The sequence below is a fragment of the Bombina bombina genome, chromosome 4, assembly GCF_027579735.1.
Source record: "Bombina bombina isolate aBomBom1 chromosome 4, aBomBom1.pri, whole genome shotgun sequence".
In the NCBI taxonomy this organism is placed as follows: Eukaryota; Metazoa; Chordata; class Amphibia; order Anura; family Bombinatoridae; genus Bombina; species Bombina bombina.
In genome coordinates, this window is record NC_069502.1 from 65,867,213 (window position 1) to 65,885,507 (window position 18,295).

Below are 18,295 nucleotides of genomic sequence, written 5' to 3' on the forward strand. Positions count from 1 at the left end.
GGCTCCGCTCCGGAGTTGTGACCTAGTGATCTGGGGGCTACAGGAGTGCTGTCCGACCACCTGATATCCACCATCAAGCAGCTGAAGAGGACAAGCCGGAAGACACAGCAGGAAGGCAAAGAGGTGAGACCATTTGTTACCTGCCCCTGGGCCCCCACAGATATTAGCCATCATATCCAAAACAGTACCTAGACACTCTGGGAGACAAGGCAGGCTTGCTCTGCCCTTTACAACCCGAACTCCAGTTCCAGGAGCCCAGGGCAACAGGGGGGCTTTTACTATCTTGACTCACCCTCCCACATAAAGTGCCTGAGAACAGCCAGCCAAAAATTTAAATCTTAATTGAGGTGTTTTTTCAAGCCCTCTTACTAGACTCCCTCCCTTTATTACTTGCCCCAAGAGAGGCACAACCCTATACTAGAGTCATAGTATATGAAATCTAAGAGATCTGGAGCCTAGCTTCTTCACAATACAATTTCACCTGCATTATTTGTGTTCACGTTGGCACCCCCCAGACCCTGTGTGAAAGTGTATACGACTACAGGAGGACTTAAATTACATCAAAACCTCACCTTATATACAGGAGCCAATAACCATAAAATGTCACTGACTAGGTGAACTTTACATTTGCATTAATTTGGTTTGCTGTGACAGCTTATGTGCCTTTGGGTTTCTAGCCCAAAGTGGTGTGTTTTTTTATACTATTGCTCTTCTAACCACTTTTAACAGGCTGTATCTACAGTTATTATTGGTGCAATAATCTATGCAAGTGTGTTTTTGAGTGCTAACGTCTCAAAGCTCTCCCTTTACGGCCTACCTAGTCTAGGCTGGTCACCTCCACTTCCCCTTTGCCCTTCCTTTTGGTCATACCCCCTTTCCCTGAGCTGAGAGACAGCCCTATAAGGGCAGAGGAGGCCCACTCAGTTGCGGTGCTCTCCACTTTTTTCATTTAGCAAATATATGTTAACTGAGACAGATCCATAAGAGCAAAGGTGATTCATTCTATTGTGCTACCCCTCATATCCTGTATATGTTGAAATTTTGACTGCATACTACTTTGTTACTCTTTGCCTGAGGACTTCTACACATGGGTCCCTCACCTTCCCGCTCCTGCCCAGCTTGTCTGGGTGGGTCACCTCCAACTCCCTTTTCCCTTCCTTCGGGTCGTATCCCTAGGTTCCCCAAGGTGAGGGGCTAGCACTTGTGCTCAACACTTCTGCAACAGGTTTACTTTATACTAATAATGTAGTTCCTCCTGTGATGTGCAGCTCAGCCCCGCTCTAACTATGAGATAGGTTGTCTTAATAATGTATATTCGAATGTGTCATGTATAACCCTTGATTTTCTTTCAATAAAGCAGCATATAGCTTAGGAGCCCTCAGTGAACCTTCACTCTGCTTTTCTGGGATTTAGCTACTAACCCACAAAATGCCTCACACGGTGAGGAAACACTCAAAGTCAAACCCCAAACCTAAGAAGGCAGTGTTTGACCATTTCGCACACACTCTACTAAGGAGTCCCTACCTCACCCAGGTGTTGAAATGAGTGAACCTGACTCTCAAGATGAGGAGTCACAATCCAGCCTGCATTCTGCAACCGCCTCTCAACACTATATCACTGAATCATCACTCAAGAAACTCTTAGCTATTCAGACTAAGTCTATCACCCAAGAAATCCAACGCAGTTCTGCAGAACTAAAGAAGGAGATCTCAGAAATTGGAGATAGAGTCGATGCGCTGGAGCGCAAGCAGGATGATCAGGCTGTAGATCAATCCAATATTCTGGCATATGCCGAAAGCCTAGCGGACCAGATTTCGCAATTAGAATCTAAACTGGCTGGTATGGAGGACAGATCGAGACGCAGTAATATCAGATTCAGAGGAGTCCCAGAGTCCGTATCTCAGGCAGACATTCAAGGCTATCTTCAAGATCTCTTCCGAGAATTAATAGGCACCCCTGACGGCCTCACTAACACAATGGAGAGGGCTCACAGGGCCTTGCGCCCCAGATCAGTGAGTTCTGACAAGCCGAGAGACATCATAGTGTGTTTTCACAGCTTCTTATACAAGGACCGTTTATTACAAGCTGCCTACAAAAAAACAAAACTTAGTCGCAGATTCGAGGGAATTCAGCTACTACCTGACTTATCTGCTCACACCCTCCAACAGCGTCACCATTATCAGCCAGTTATCACTGCTCTGCGTAAGGCCAACATTAGGTATCGCTGGGGGTTTCCTACCAGGCTCCTAGTAACCAAAGATAACCATCCCATAACTATCACCACACCTTCTCAGGGTATGACTCTTCTTACTTCATGGGGATTGTTATTAGACCCCCTGAACACACAAGCTCAACCTCAACCTGCTTTAAGAGCCACAGCTCCTGAATGGTCTACAAAGGATCAGAGGGCAAAGAGACCTAAGATACAACATTCTCAAGAATCCCACAAATGCTCTGAGTCTACATTATAGGTTCCTTCGGGAGCTAATGGCCCTCTAATGACTGTGTATAGGCTCCTAGGACTTAGCTGACCGGTGGCTCTGTCCGGACTCCACCTTGAGTCGGATGGGGTAGGCCGATAAACTGTATGTTCACTTCATAAGTTTTATGTTATCTTTCTCGGTTATATATGTTACCTGCTGTTTAGCTACCACTTAAGTTTAGGCACTTCATGTTAAGACGTTTATGTTTTTTAGAGCGGGGCTGACGTTTTTGCTCCATTGCACTAGCTCCTGAGCGGTACGCTCACCCCCACATTGAAGCCCACGTCAGGGCTCCCTCGAGGTGGACTACTTTCACCACTTTAGAGGCACTTTTAAGTGTCTCCCCCTACTCTCTTTCTCTCCTTCCCTTACCTCTCCCCTCACTCTCCTTCCCAGACAATGGTAACAGGACGCTTACTGCTTTTCTCCTAATTATCCCTACCTATGACTAGTTCCCCTTTAAGGTTTCTCACCCAAAACATTAGGGGACTCAACACCCCCTTCAAGAGAAGTCTCTTACTACGCTCACTGAAACACCACAACCCTGATGTCGCGTTCCTCCAAGAGACGCATTGGCTAATTGATGAGCCGATTAGACTCTCCTCTAAGGAGTACACGCATATAGAATATGCTTCCTTCACACAAAAAGCCAGAGGCACAGCTATTTTCCTACATAAGAGGCTGGCTGTTGAACCAATCCTGACCATTAGAGACCCACAGGCCAGATATGTCATCCTAATTTGTAAAATCAATCATGTGCTATACACTCTTGTGTCAGCCTACTTGCCCAACACACATCAACCTAAGTACCTAAAACACATACTTCATGTCATTACCCAGCACAAACAGGGTAGAGTTATTCTTTCGGGAGATTTTAACATGACCTGGGACCCAAAAGTAGATAGACAATCCCCTGGCTCGAACAGGACTCCTCCTTCTGCAGAACCACTTGCTGAGAAATTCCATACTCTCATGACTGGCTCAGGTTACTTTGACATTTGGAGGGCTACCCACACTAAGGACCGAGACACACTATTCTCAGCCACACCGACAATACGTCCGACTTGACTACATTTTCTCAACGGCAGTCTCACTAGATCTTGTTACTAACTCAGCTATATCTATCTGCTCCTGGTCTGACCATGACTGTGTCACTACTGACCTTATCTCCACAAACACTACTCGTACCAGGGCGTCCTCGTGCATGCCCCATAACCTCTTACAAGATATTGCCCTTAGAGAAAAAATAAGAACAGAAATCAAACACTTTCTGGAAACTAATGACAACGCCCAAGTCAGAGATGACACCCTCTGGGGTGCCGTTAAAGCGACCATTAGAGGCATAATGATCTTAGAGCAGGCTAACCTACGAAATCTGGCAGGACTTTCGCTATCACAGGCTCACATCAAATTAAGGATTTTAGAATCCCAAAACAGAGAAAAGCCCACACACCCTTTAGCAACCCAAATATCTGACCTTAAAAATCACATCTCGCTACTAGAGCTTAGGAGAACCCAAGATAATCTAACTAAACTAAAACAATTATATTTCTATAAGGGTAATAAGGCGGACACCCTTTTGGCCAACAAAATCAGAAACAGGACTAGTGTGTCGCGTATACATAGTATTGTTAAAGTGAACTCCCTCCTTAAAATCCCGTCACAGACAGGAGAGGCTTTCGCTGAGTATTATTCCAACCTCTATAATATAGAAAAGTCTGAGAACCCCCTCTCGGCCCCGACTGATACAATATGCGAGTACTTAAAAGCCTTGAATCTTCTGTCCCTCTCACCCGATCAAAGGGACTCTCTAAATTCGCCATTTTCCATCAGGGAAGTACAACAAGTAATCAAGAACTCCAAATCATTTAAATCACCAGGCCCAGATGGTTTCCCAGTACATTTCTATAAAACTTACATTCAAGAACTTTCCCCCTTGCTTCTAAGACTTTATAACTTAGCTAGGAACAAGGGTAAATTTAAGAGAGAATTTTTGGAGGCCACTATCCTAACAATCCTGAAACCTAACAAGGACCCTACTCTCTGTGCCAGCTACAGGCCAATCTCATTAATCAACACTCACATAAAATTCTACTCAAAACTCCTAGCCAATCGCATTGCCAATCTATTACCTCACTTGGTCAATCCAGACCAAGTGGGGTTAATCCCCAAAAGAGAAGGGCCAGATAACACTAGAAGACTTCTAAACATGATGAGCCTGTCATCCAGCCTCAACAAACCTATAGCGATTATCTCTTTAGACGCCGAAAAGGCCTTTGATCGGGTGAGATGGCGGTTCTTATGGGAAGTGCTTGAAATCTTTCAATTCCCAAGTACCCTCGTAGAAGCAATAAAGGCCTTATGTTCCACTCCTTCCGCCTCGGTAAAGGGCCTTGGATTCCAAACTCCCCCATTTACCATATTCAACGGGACCAGACAGGGATGTCCCCTATCGCCCCTACTTTTTGCACTGGCCGTCGAGCCACTAGCTGAGCAAATCAGAATGGATCCACTCATGAGTGGGATCACCCTGTGTGGCACCAGGCACAATATTGCCTTGTTTGCCAATGACATCACCCTGTTTTCGTCTGACCTCTCGACCACCCTCCCTAGACTCCTACAAATAGTTAATGAATTTAATGCCCATTCTTACTACAAACTAAACATATCTAAAACAGAGATATACACCCAAGGCTTCAAGAACTCATCACTGGCCCCTCTAAAAGCCAAATATTCTTTCAAGTGGTTGGAATCGTCGGTGTTGCATCTGGGAGTTAGACTCTCCAATGATCTCCCCCGTGTTATCAGGGATAATTACCTCCCCTTGCTATCGGAGCTTCGCTCCCTTAGTAAGGGCTGGAATCTTTCACAAATCTCGTGGATGGGGCGGATTGCAGTTCTGAAAATGTCTTTTCTACCCCGACTCACATATCTGTTTCGGTGCCTCCCAATCAGAGTCCCTAGACAAATCCTCCTACAATTCCAGAGCGAATTCACTAAGCATATTTGGCAGGGTAAACCTCCAAAAGTAGCACAGAAAGTACTACAATTGCCCAGGATACATGGGGGACTAGGCTCTCCCTCTATAGTAAGATATTACGAGGGGGCGATGCTCACCCATATCGCACAATGGGGAGTTAGACAGTTTACCTGCAAATGGCGCTCCATTGAACAGGCCTCGCTGCCCTACAATCTAACCTTACGAGACTTGATCTGGTCGCCCACACACTGCCGCAGAGAATTATCCCTGATAAACCCTATTATTCGGGAATGCTTGTACTTCTGGGACAAAATTTGCCACTCTAGGCATATTGCTCCTCACCCATCTCCTATTACCTTTCTGCCTGGCCTACTGGCAGGCCTACAGGATACCCACCCACTGAAATGGGCCCAACTTGGAGTTCATGTAGTCTCAGACCTATGGCTCCCACCCCAGGAAAATGGATTCAAAACCGTCTCCCAGTTAGGGGCGGATGTGGCCTTACCCCATATTCTAAAATTTGAATACCACAGACTTAAAAGCTTCCTGACCAGTTCGGGCTTCAAACCTTTGTTAGCCCGCCCTCTAACCCCCTGGGAGTCCACATGGAGCCTAGGAAACAGGCTATGTAGACCTCTTTCCAGACACTACACTCTCTTAGACCCTAACTTAAATTTGGTAACAGCTCCCCACCTCTCAAAGTGGGAATCCCTACTTAGTAAATCATTTACAGAGGTTGTCTGGGGGTACACTCTGGAACGCACGAAAAAGGCCATACATTGTATAACCTTATTTGAGACTTATTATAAACTGTTGGCTCATTGGTACTACGTCCCTTCCAGGCTGGCTAAAATATTCCCTAACACGTCCCCTTCCTGTTGGAGAGGATGTGGTCAGAGAGGGGACTCCCTAAACATCTGGTGGGAATGCCCCAAAATACGCCCCCTATGGATTAGATGCTTTAGGGTTCTCCCCAAATTGGGAGTAACATTACGGAGCTCGCCGGCAGTGGCACTACTTCATATAGGTGTCCACACTATCCCTAAGCATCATGCTTACATAAGCATTTACCTTTTTATGTCCATTAAACATCTAATAGCCTGTGATTGGAAAAAAGAGACCCCGCCTAGCTGGGCAAGAGTCTGCTCTTTTATGGCCTACCTATATACAATGGAAAAAGATATCTTTAATAAATTGGGTAACTCTGACCTCTTTGAGCTTACTTGGGCTGACTGGAAAGATTCATATGACACAACCTGGAAATCTAATGTCCTGTCCCCCAGTTAGCTTTCGATTGTTGACCAGAGGCCTTACCTCAGGTTTAGTACACACGACACAGGACGGTCTATGCACCACGTCCACGCATGACTAATTTTATCCCTCCCCTCCTCCTCTCTTCCCATTCCCCTACCTTATTTCTAGACTCATCCCCTTCTTCCTCTTTTTCTGGGTTGAGAGACCTTAGAGTCTCCTCCATATAAGTTAAAAGGTACCAGGATGGTTTTTGGTTGCCTACTGAGTTTTTGGTGCCGATCAGAACAGAGTTTTATTCCTCTTAACTATGCATGTTTATACTGTAACGAGGGCAGTGTGTGCCCTCGTATTGTTAATTTATATTTTTTCTTGTTTCTCATCTGTATTAATAACAGATTCAATAAAGCTTTTTGAAAACTCAAAAAAAAAAAAAAAGTAAAATAGAAAGTTTAAATTGCATGCCCTATGTGAATCATGAAAGTTTAATTTTGACTAGACTGTCCCTTTAAGGGATTAAATGCACTAACTTTCCTTTGCTGATGGTAACTAATCAAACACATAACAATAAACACACAGAACCACAGAATTGGGTAAAGACCGCTAGGTCAACTTTTATTAACAAATTGTAACCGTTCTTAAATGAGAATATATAAACAGTTGACTTTAATAGGCCCTAACACTATATCCATGTTAAGCTGGTCTGGGCCCACGCACGAGAGGAGGTAGAAACCTAGCTACTACGCCAGGATGTTGACAGGGCATATCAGAGCTAATCAACCCAATTAAAATGGAGGAGTTTCCTCAGGCCTGCACCGGGGGACGTCACTCCCTCCACAATGGCTGTCACTCACTCACCTGTCACAACCAGGGCCCAGACTAACTGCCTTGCTTGGATATAACATTTTAAACAATGTTTAGACTTGGTTGATATGTTATTCTATAGAAGGACAACAGAAATTACATATAATTACAAGGTATTTATATATACACATACATAGACACACACTGTATTTATATGTATATAAACTATACACTTTGGTTAATGAAAGCTAATTAAATCCAATGAAGGGTTGAATGGTTGCCTTTGGGCCTAAGAATCCTTCTATGTCATTGAGTCTCACCCATTTAAGCTGCAATAGTCCTATTTCTGCTGAGGGGAGCTAAATAACCCCAGAGCAAGCCACAAAGAAATGTAAGCACCATGTGTTACACACATTTTGGGGTGATAACACAGCAGGACCACTGACAGTGTTACTTTTAGTGTATTGCATGAAGTGTTACCGCCCATTACTAGAGGATCTCACCATCCCTTTAACCAGACTGTGCTCCAGCTCCTCCCACCAGCAACAGCAGTTCCCATGTGTTCCAGCTCAACTGTTTCTATCCCGTACATTTCTATTCTAGTCTATTCTATTTATTTATTTTTTGTTTGCTTTTTCAATTTGATGTCCCATCCTATTTATTTATGTTTTCTACAGTAATTTGTAGTAAGTGGTTAAAATATCCATGATTCAGACTTCAGAATCTGCATGATTATCCCTCTGACAATTCTTATTATTTCTGCTTTAACCCCTTAATGACCAAGGATGTGCCAGGTACCCCCTCCTTAATTTTTGCCCTTTTTTGGGGTAGTCATTGCAACAATTGGTGGCCTAATATATATGGCAACATCTTTTAGTTTTTACCTTGTTTTCATACACACTGGCCCCTGTAGATATTTAGGACATGCACAAGCATTTTTTTAGTTGATTGCATCACCATATATTATCACCTGTATATTTTTATTTGTATACTTCTCAATTATTGATCATAGTAGAGTACATTTTTGTCCAGACAGGAGGCATTTACACCAAGCCCTCTAATATTATTAATATGTTTTAATAAACTCTTACCACTCTACACTAACACACATAGATTGCAATTCTGCAAGAGGTATACATTAGTTCTCTTATTGACAATTCTAGGCACTAGTTGAACTTTATCCCCATGGAATATGACCACTTTATTTCTTATTATGATCAGTATCTAACATTCTTCTAATCATTTAGATTCTATTTCCTTAGTAACTGAGGAGATATATTTACACATTCACTATATTTGTTCATTCATTCCCCTCATGTTAGGGTAACCTTACACAGATCACAATTCCACTTTCATAGTCTTAAAGATCATTAAGCACGCTCATTTATCAGGATAGTCCTTATTGTTATATGCCTTTCAAAATAATGTCTACTTCAATATATGGGGACACGCTGTTCTTCCAATCATCCAGATTCTAGTTCCCTAGTAACCGAGGAGATGCTGCATAGGTGATGACATGTCATAGAGAGAGGAGGAGCCACATGTAGGCGTGAGTAAACGTTAGGGTGGCTGTTCTGCATCTTGCGATGCAAAACCGTAACAGATCATGATCAGGATTATGGGATTATGGCTATTGAGAGCTTTTTAAGTACTGAAACAGATTTGTCTCAAGGACAACAGAAGTTTTTCCTGTATGTGATAAGATATTTATTGGAACATCATTTTTTCAGTTTTGAGGGACAGTTTTATCTCCAGAGATGTGGAACGGCGAAATTCACCCCATCCTATGCCAACCTGTTTTTAAGTTGGTGGGAGGTTGTCCACATATTTGGAGATAAAAATCCTTTCAGGTCATCTATTAAGGTCTATAAGAGATGTATAGATGATCTGTGCGTTTGTGGAATATCTGAATTGTAACAGTATGGAACTTAGGTTTACTATGGATTTTAATACAAGACAAATAGATTATCTAGATGTTACACTTGTAGTAGCACGTGGAAAAATAGAGAGTAAACTATATTGAAAGCCAATAATGAAAAACACATTGCTACATGCGACAAGTAACCCACGTGGCCTTTGGGATTGCTGTAGTAGTATTGATGTGTATAAACAGGAGTGTGAAAAACTAACTCGGCAGTTAAGAGAGAGAGGTAAAAAAAAATTTTTTGAATGAAAGTGCCCCTGTTTTTAATAGTATTTTTAAAAACCAGGCACTTATTCATTCAAATTTACATTCACTTTAATTTTAAATATAAGCATTTGTACAATACACATACATTACCAGAGCATGGGACTGCTTTACAGTGCAGGCACAGGGATGTAAGCTTAGGATCCAGCCCATTTCTGGAGCACTATATGGCAGCAGTTTTGCAAGAATGTTATCCATTTGCCTGCACATATTCCTTTATCTTTTAAAGTGTAGAAAAAAACTGCAAACAAGTAACACTTCTGCTCTCTATTATTTGAGCTAAATTAAAGTGAAATGTGCAGCCTTCAAAAAGCAGATCTGTGAAAGTGCACTGCTCCTACCACAGGAAGAAACAATATGCGAGCTACAAGATGGCGGCTCCCAGTATAAAAAGCAGATCTGTGAAAGTGCACTGCTCCTACCACAGGAAGAAACAATACGCGAGCTACAAGATGGCGGCTCCCAGTATAAAAAGCAGATCTGTGAAAGTGCACTGCTCCTACCACAGGAAGAAACAATACGCGAGCTACAAGATGGCGGCTCCCAGTATAAAAAGCAGATCTGTGAAAGTGCACTGCTCCTACCACAGGAAGAAACAATATGCGAGCTACAAGATGGCGGCTCCCAGTATAAAAAGCAGATCTGTGAAAGTGCACTGCTCCTACCACAGGAAGAAACAATACGCGAGCTACAAGATGGCGGCTCCCAATATAAAAAGCAGATCTGTGAAAGTGCACTGCTCCTACCACAGGAAGAAACAATATGCGAGCTACAAGATGGCGGCTCCCAGTATAAAAAGCAGATCTGTGAAAGTGCACTGCTCCTACCACAGGAAGCAACAATACGCGAGCTACAAGATGGCGGCTCCCAGTATAAAATGCAGATCTGTGAAAGTGCACTGCTCCTACCACAGGAAGCAACAATACGCGAGCTACAAGATGGCGGCTCCCAGTATAAAAAGCAGATCTGTGAAAGTGCACTGCTCCTACCACAGGAAGAAACAATACGCGAGCTACAAGATGGCGGCTCCCAGTATAAAATGCAGATCTGAGAAAGTGCACTGCTCCTACCACAGGAAGCAACAATACGCGAACTACAAGATGGCAGCTCCCAGTATAAAATGCAGATCTGTGAAAGTGCACTGCTCCTACCACAGGAAGCAACAATACGCGAGCTACAAGATGGCGGCTCCCAGTATAAAATGCAGATCTGTGAAAGTGCACTGCTCCTACCACAGGAAGCAACAATACGCGAGCTACAAGATGGCGGCTCCCAGTATAAAAAGCAGATCTGTGAAAGTGCACTGCTCCTACCACAGGAAGAAACAATACGCGAGCTACAAGATGGCGGCTCCCAGTATAAAATGCAGATCTGAGAAAGTGCACTGCTCCTACCACAGGAAGCAACAATACGCGAACTACAAGATGGCAGCTCCCAGTATAAAATGCAGATCTGTGAAAGTGCACTGCTCCTACCACAGGAAGCAACAATACACGAGCTACAAGATGGCGGCTCCCAATATAAAATGCAGATCTGTGAAAGTGCACTGCTCCTACCACAGGAAGCAACAATACGCGAGCTACAAGATGGCAGCTCCCAGTATAAAATGCAGATCTGTGAAAGTGCACTGCTCCTACCACAGGAAGCAACAATACGCGAGCTACAAGATGGCAGCTCCCAGTATAAAAAGCAGATCTGTGAAAGTGCACTGCTCCTACCACAGGAAGCAACAATACGCGAGCTACAAGATGGCGGCTCCCAGTATAAAAAGCAGGGTTTTACCAACTAACTTCTGTAATGAGTCAAAATAAAAGGAAGACTTAAAGGAGCTCAAACGAGAGCTGCAGGTACAGGAGGAAAAGCAATTGCATTGTGAATAGAAGTAGCCATCCTACTGTAGATGTACCCAGCAGTTTAAAGTCCCTTTTTTATATTGATAGAAACAGAACATATACTATTTTTGTCATAAACATCCAGCTCTGGTTGTAATCCAGTCTCAAAAGTTAACCTGGTAAAAAAATAATAATAAATAAATAGCTGTTGAACTTTTATAAGTCAGATGATAATTTTTGTCAACCCAGCTTACTGCAACAACCATGATCCATCCAGGGATGGTTCTAGATCTTTAAATTTGGAGGGTTAAATGATAGTTGTCAAAGTTGTGATGAATGTGTTTACAGGTGTATGTTTATACGCACATATATCCAGTCCGGCTTGTATATCCGTAAAAGCAATGTTTATTCTTGCAGTTAAAACTTTCCAAGCAGCAAATACCAAACAAACACCAAGATTACAAGTTATGCACTAAACCGGGTGCGTAAATAATGCAAAAAAATGAGAAGTATCGCACTCTTCATAGCACTGCCATTACAAGTTACTGAAAACCCTTCTTTTGTTGTGCGAAATGATGCGAAAAGCTCCGTACCGCACAAAAGCCAAGGCCGGACTTTACATGCTCATGCACATTTTCCCCCATAGAAATCAATGGAGAGAAAGTGTTAGAAAAAACTAACACCTCCGATCGCGGAATGGCGATCTCCGTAACACAATCCCCATTAATGTCTATGGGGAAAAGAAAGTTATGTAAAAACACCCTAACATAAGCGCCTAGTCTAAATACCCCTAATCCACCGCCCCCGACATCGCCAACACTAAATAAAGGTATTAACCCCTAAACCGCCGCCCCTGCATCGCTAACACCTGAATAAACCTATTAACCCCTAAACCGCCGGCCCCTCACATCGCTACTACTTTTATAAAACTATTTACCCCTAAACCACCGGCCCCCCACATCACAACACACTAAATTAATTTATAAACCCCTAAACCTAGCAACCCCCTAACTTTAAATTAAAATTACAATATAACTATCTTAAAATAAATAAAAACTTGACACAGGGGTGGAAGAGAGTGGAACAGTTCTCCCTTCCATCGGGCACCACTCTCGAAGACCTGCCCTGGATTCCGGATTATAAAACTGACAGCTCTGTCATCTCTAATTCAATAGTTAAACAGGCACTTGATAGCTGGAAAACTATTAGACATTACGAGGAAATTGCCCCACACCCGTCCCCAATCCATTCGATCCCTGGCCTACTGAGAGGCCTCCCAGATTCCCACGGATCCCAATGGAGACGCTGGGAGCTATTAAGAGTTTCTGATCTCTATCTAGGAAATTCCCTGCAACCAGCTGACCTGAAGTGTCAGGGTGAGGATACGCACATCCCCCTATGGTTCCAATTTGAACGGTTCAGATTGCACAAATTCCTTCTTAGTTGGGGGTTCCCAACATCAGATTTGAGGGATTCAACTCCATGGGAGCAGAAATGCAAATCTGGAACTTCCCTGAGGAGGCCACTATCCATTCACTACTCATTGATAATGAAAGATGTATGTGCTGGCGAGCTGTGGCAACTAAAAGCCTGGGAGAGAGATCTGAAAATCCAAATATCTGAAAAAATATGGGCACAGGCGTTTTTACTCACTAAAAAAACACTTCATTATGCCAATTCACAAGAGCTCTCCGAAGGTTTGCCTCTGATGGCATTACACCCCGCAGAGACTGGCCCAGATGGCCGTCTCTCAGTCACCCTTGTGCTGGAGAGGCTGCGGCCAGGTTGGCTCGGATCTACACATATGGTGGACGTGTCCGGTTCTGAAACAGCTCTGGAATGAGGTTTTTCAACTATGCGATTCACTCGGGATGTCTATTCCGAGGGCCCCTAAGGTAGCTCTTTTAAATATTTTCCCACCAAAAGTGCCAAAAACTCAGAAACAACTGGCCATCTTTCTGTTTGCTGCCACCAAACTAGCAATAGCCAGAATGTGGAAACAAGCGTCCCCGCCTTCTTTGGCCAATGTACAACAGATTATAGAAACCTATGATCAAATGGAAAAGGGATTCTATCTTTTCCTGAATAGGATGGAATCATACTGGAAAATCTGGGACCTTTGGGCACATAGAAGAGACCCAAAGGGAGGCCAATAAATAGTCTTATAAACAGGTGGACATCCCTAGTTTGGGGTCCGGTTGATTGGAAGTGCTCTCACAGGTGACGCACTATCCTACCCCTTCTCTCTACCTGAATGTCCTTTGCTCCCCTCTTGATGAACCCCTGCCCTCCCCCCTCCCCCCCCCTCCCTACCTGTATCCCTCTGCTCCACCGCCCTGGAAATGGAGAAGAATCATAGGAACGATGGGTTATACAAGCCATACCAGGTCCTTGTCTCCCTTGGTAAAGTTTAAGCCTTCGGGCTGATATGTTGCGCATCTACGTTGCTATATATGCAGATCCTATGGTAGTCAACACTTCTACCCATCCAAAAAATTTTTATTTTTTTTTCTTCTCTCTCTCTTCCTCTTTTCCTTCCCCCCCCCCCCCACTTTCTAACCTTTGTTTTTTTATTTTCTTATGACCATTAGGTTAATCTATTAGATATATGACATTGTTTCAGACCTTTGTAAAGGTACTGAAAATTTTTTTTATTGATAAGATATTATGTATAAACCTTATTGAAAACTCAGTAAAATGTAACAGCTACTTAGATAATAACATGTGGGAGCTGCGTCTCCAACTTTGTTGTACTGTTTCTCTAATTATTTTTTTCTCTCAATAAAGCTGTTTTAAAAAAAAAAAAAAAAATAAATAAAAACTTATCTGTAAAATAAAAAAAACTACGAAAAAAAATAAAAAAATCTAACATTACCAAAAAACAAACACTAAAATGACGAAAAATAAAAAAACACTAAGATTACAAAAAATGATAAACGAAATTATCAAAAATAATAAAAATTAAACCTAATCTAATAGCCCTATAAAAACAAAAAAGCCACCCCAAAATAAAAATACCCCCTAATCTATTAATAGACTACCAAAAGCCCTTAAAAGGGCCTTTTGTAGGGCATTGCCCTAAGCTAAAGTTTTTTTACCTACAAAAAAGGGGCATTTGTATGGGCATTGCCCTTAAAATGGCATTCAGCTCTTTTGTGCCCATTCAAGTAAAAAAAAATACATAAGCTACAAAAAAAAACACCACAAAAAAAAAATCTTCATCAAGGCAGTGAAGATCTTCTTCCAGGGCGGCACCATCTTCAATCTTCGTCCCAGAGGTGCAGAGCAGTCTTCGGCGATGCGTTTGATCCAGAGCGCTGGTTGTCATCTGGAGCGCTGGTCCTCTTCAGCGGCAATGGTCTTCAGCAATGTAGATTCTCTTCATGCGATCGTCAGCTGCACACTCAAGCTTGAATGCAAGGTACTCCTTTTATATTGGGGTACCGTTGCATTCCTATTGGCTGAAATATTCAAATCAGCCAATAGAATAAGAGCTGCTTTAATCCTATTAGCTGTTCAAATCAGCCAGTAGAATGTAAGCAGCTCTCCGGAATTCAGAGACGTTGAGTACATTTTCTTGGGTTAAGGTTAGTTTTTTGTTTGTTTTTTTGGGGATGATTTTTTTTTATTTTAGATTAGGGCATTTTTATTTTAATGGGCAAAAAAGAGCTGGGTTTTTTTTAGACTTAGGTTTTTTTATTTTGGGGGGTTGGTTGGGTGGGAAGGTTACTTTTAGAGGGGACTTTTTAATTTTTGTAGGTAAAAGAGCTGTTTAACTTAGGGGAATGCCCTACAAAAGGCGCTTAAGGGCTATTGGTAGTTTATTGATAGATTAGGGGATGTTTAAATTTTGGGTTGGCTTTTTTTTTTATAGGGCTATTAGATTAGGTTTAATTTTTATTATTTTAGATAATTTTGTAATTTTGTAATTTTTTGTAATCTTAGATTTTTTTTATTTTTTGTAATGTTAGTGGTTTTTTTTTGTAATGTTAGATTATTTTTAATTTTCGTAATATTAGTGGAGGGGGGGTTGTAATGTTAGGTTTTTTAAACTTTTTCATAGTGTTAGGATTTTTTAACATAGTAATTTAGGTTTTTTTATTTTTATTTTATTTTTATTTTTTTTAAATAGTAAGTTAGGTTCATTTATATTTTAATCTTAGTTTTTTTTATTTCAGAGGAAAGTTTTTTATTTATTTGACGGTAGTTATATTGTAAGTTTAATTTAAAGTTAGGGGGGGTGTTAGGTTTAGGGGTTAATTGTTCAATTTAGTGTGTTGCGATGTAAGGGGGGGGGGCCCGAGTTAAGGGGTTAAAAGTTTTATTTTAGTATTAGTGATGTGGGGGCCAGCGGTTTAGGGGTTAATAGGTTTATTATAGTAGTAGCGATGTGGGGGGGCCGGCGGTTTAGGAGTTAATAGGTTTATTATAGTAGTAGTGAAATGGGGGCTGGCGGTTTAGGGGTTAATAGGTTTATTATAGTAGTAGCAATGTGGGTGGCCGGCGGTTTAGGGCTTAATATGTTAAATATAGTATTAGCGATGTGGGTGTGCGGAGGTTTAGGGGTTAATAGGTTTATTATAGTATTTGCAATGCGGGTGGATGGCTGTTTAGGGGTTAATACTTTATTTTAGTGTTGACGATATGGATGGGCGGCGGATTAGGGGTTAATAGGTTTTATATAGTATTTGTGATGCTGGGGATGGCGGTTTAGGGGTTAATAGTGTAGGTTTTGGGTGTTAGTGTACTTTGTAACATTTTTGTTATGAGTTTTGTGAAACATTTTTGTTTCGCAAAATCCATAACTACTGGTCTCAGATAGCTGAATGGATCGTGGCGGTATAAGCTATAACGCTAGCGTAGTAGCCTGAGCAAACAACTTTTAATACGGCGCAATGAAAATCCTGCACTCAAAATCCATTTTTTGAGTGCGGAATGGAGAGTTGCGTAAAGGCTAAAATGTTACCGCTGCCTGAAACTGCGCGCAATGGCTAATTTTTCAGCGGTATAGCCGTACCACAAAACTTGTAATCTTGCTGAACGAGAATACTATCAATGAAGGTAAGTGCTTCCCTGACACTTCTCTTACGCATTTTGCTGAGAGCCATGATCATGTATCTTGGAGTTTCAGTGACTGTTTCTATGTGTATCTGCATATATGCGTACAAATATATTTGTGTCTGTATGAGTATATGTGTGTCTGTGCATCTGTGTATGTGTCTGTATGAATGTATGTGTGTCTAGTTGTTCATCTGTGTATGTGTCTGTATGAGTGTATGTGTGTCTATTTGTACATTTATGTATGTGTCTGTATGAATGTATGTGTGTCTATTTTTACTTCTATGTATGTGTCTGTATGAGTGTATGTGTGTTTGTTTGTACATTTGTGTGTCTGTATTAATGTATGCATCTATTTTTACATCTGTGTATGTGTCTGTATGAATGCATGTGTGTATTTGTACCTCTGTGTGTCTGTATGAGTGTATGTGTGTCTATTTGTACATCTAAGCTGGACAGATAGCTCATTGTGCTAATTCACTGTTATAGAGGTCTGTGGCAACCCAAAGGTTGCAGGTTCAATCCTGGCAATGTCCACTCATCCTTCCGAGGTTGGTAAAATAAGTACCATTACGTTGGGTAATAATAATACCTGTTATCAGTGCCGCGAGTCGATTAACTTCAAGGTTGTGCATTATACAAGTATCCAATTATTATCTATGTATGTGTGTCTATTTGTACATCAATGTATATGTGTCTTGGTGTATTAGTGTATGTTTATCTACTTGTGTGTCTATTTATGCATTTGTGTATGTGTCTGTATGAAGGTATGTGTGTCTATTTGTACATCTATGCGCCTGTATAAATGTATGTGTGTCTTTTTGTATATCTGTTTGTCTGTATGAATAAATGCATCTATTTGTACATCTGTGTGTGTCTGTATGAATGTATGTGTGTCTGTTTGTACATTTGTGTGTCTGTATGAGTGTATGTGTCTATTTATACATCTGTGTATGTGTCTGTATGAATGTATGTGTGTCTTTGTACATCTGTGTATGTGTTTTATGAATGTATATGTGTCTATTTGTTCATCTGTGTGTCTATATAAATGTTTGTGTGTCTGTATGAAATATGTATGTGTATAAATTTGTACATCTGTGTATGTGTCTGTATGAGTGTATGTGTGCCTATTTGTACATCTATGTATGTGTCTGTATGAGTGTATGTGTGTCTTTGTACATCTGTGTGTCTGTATAAGTGTATGTGTCTATTGTACATCCGTGTCTGTATGAGTGTAAGTGTGTCTATTTGTACATTTATGTATGTGTCTGTATGAGTGTATGTGTGTCTATTTGTATATCTATGTATGTGTCTGTATATGTGTCTTTGTACATCAGTATATGTGTTTGTATTAGTGTATGTTTATCTATTTGTACAACTGTGTATGTGTCTGTATGTGTGTCTATTTGTGCATCTGTGTATGTGTTTGTATGCATGTATGTGTGTCTATTTATTAATTTGTGTATGTGTCTGTATGAGTGTATGTGTGTCTATTTGTACATCTGTGTATGTTTCTGCATCAGTGTATGTGTGTCTATTTGTACATCTATGTATGTGTCTGAATGAGTGTATGTGTGTCGTTGTACATATGTGTATGTGTCTGTATGAATGTATGTGTGTCTTTGTATATCTGTGTGTCTGTATAAGTGTGTGTGTGTCTATTTGTACATCTGTGTATGTGTCTGTATGAATGTATGTG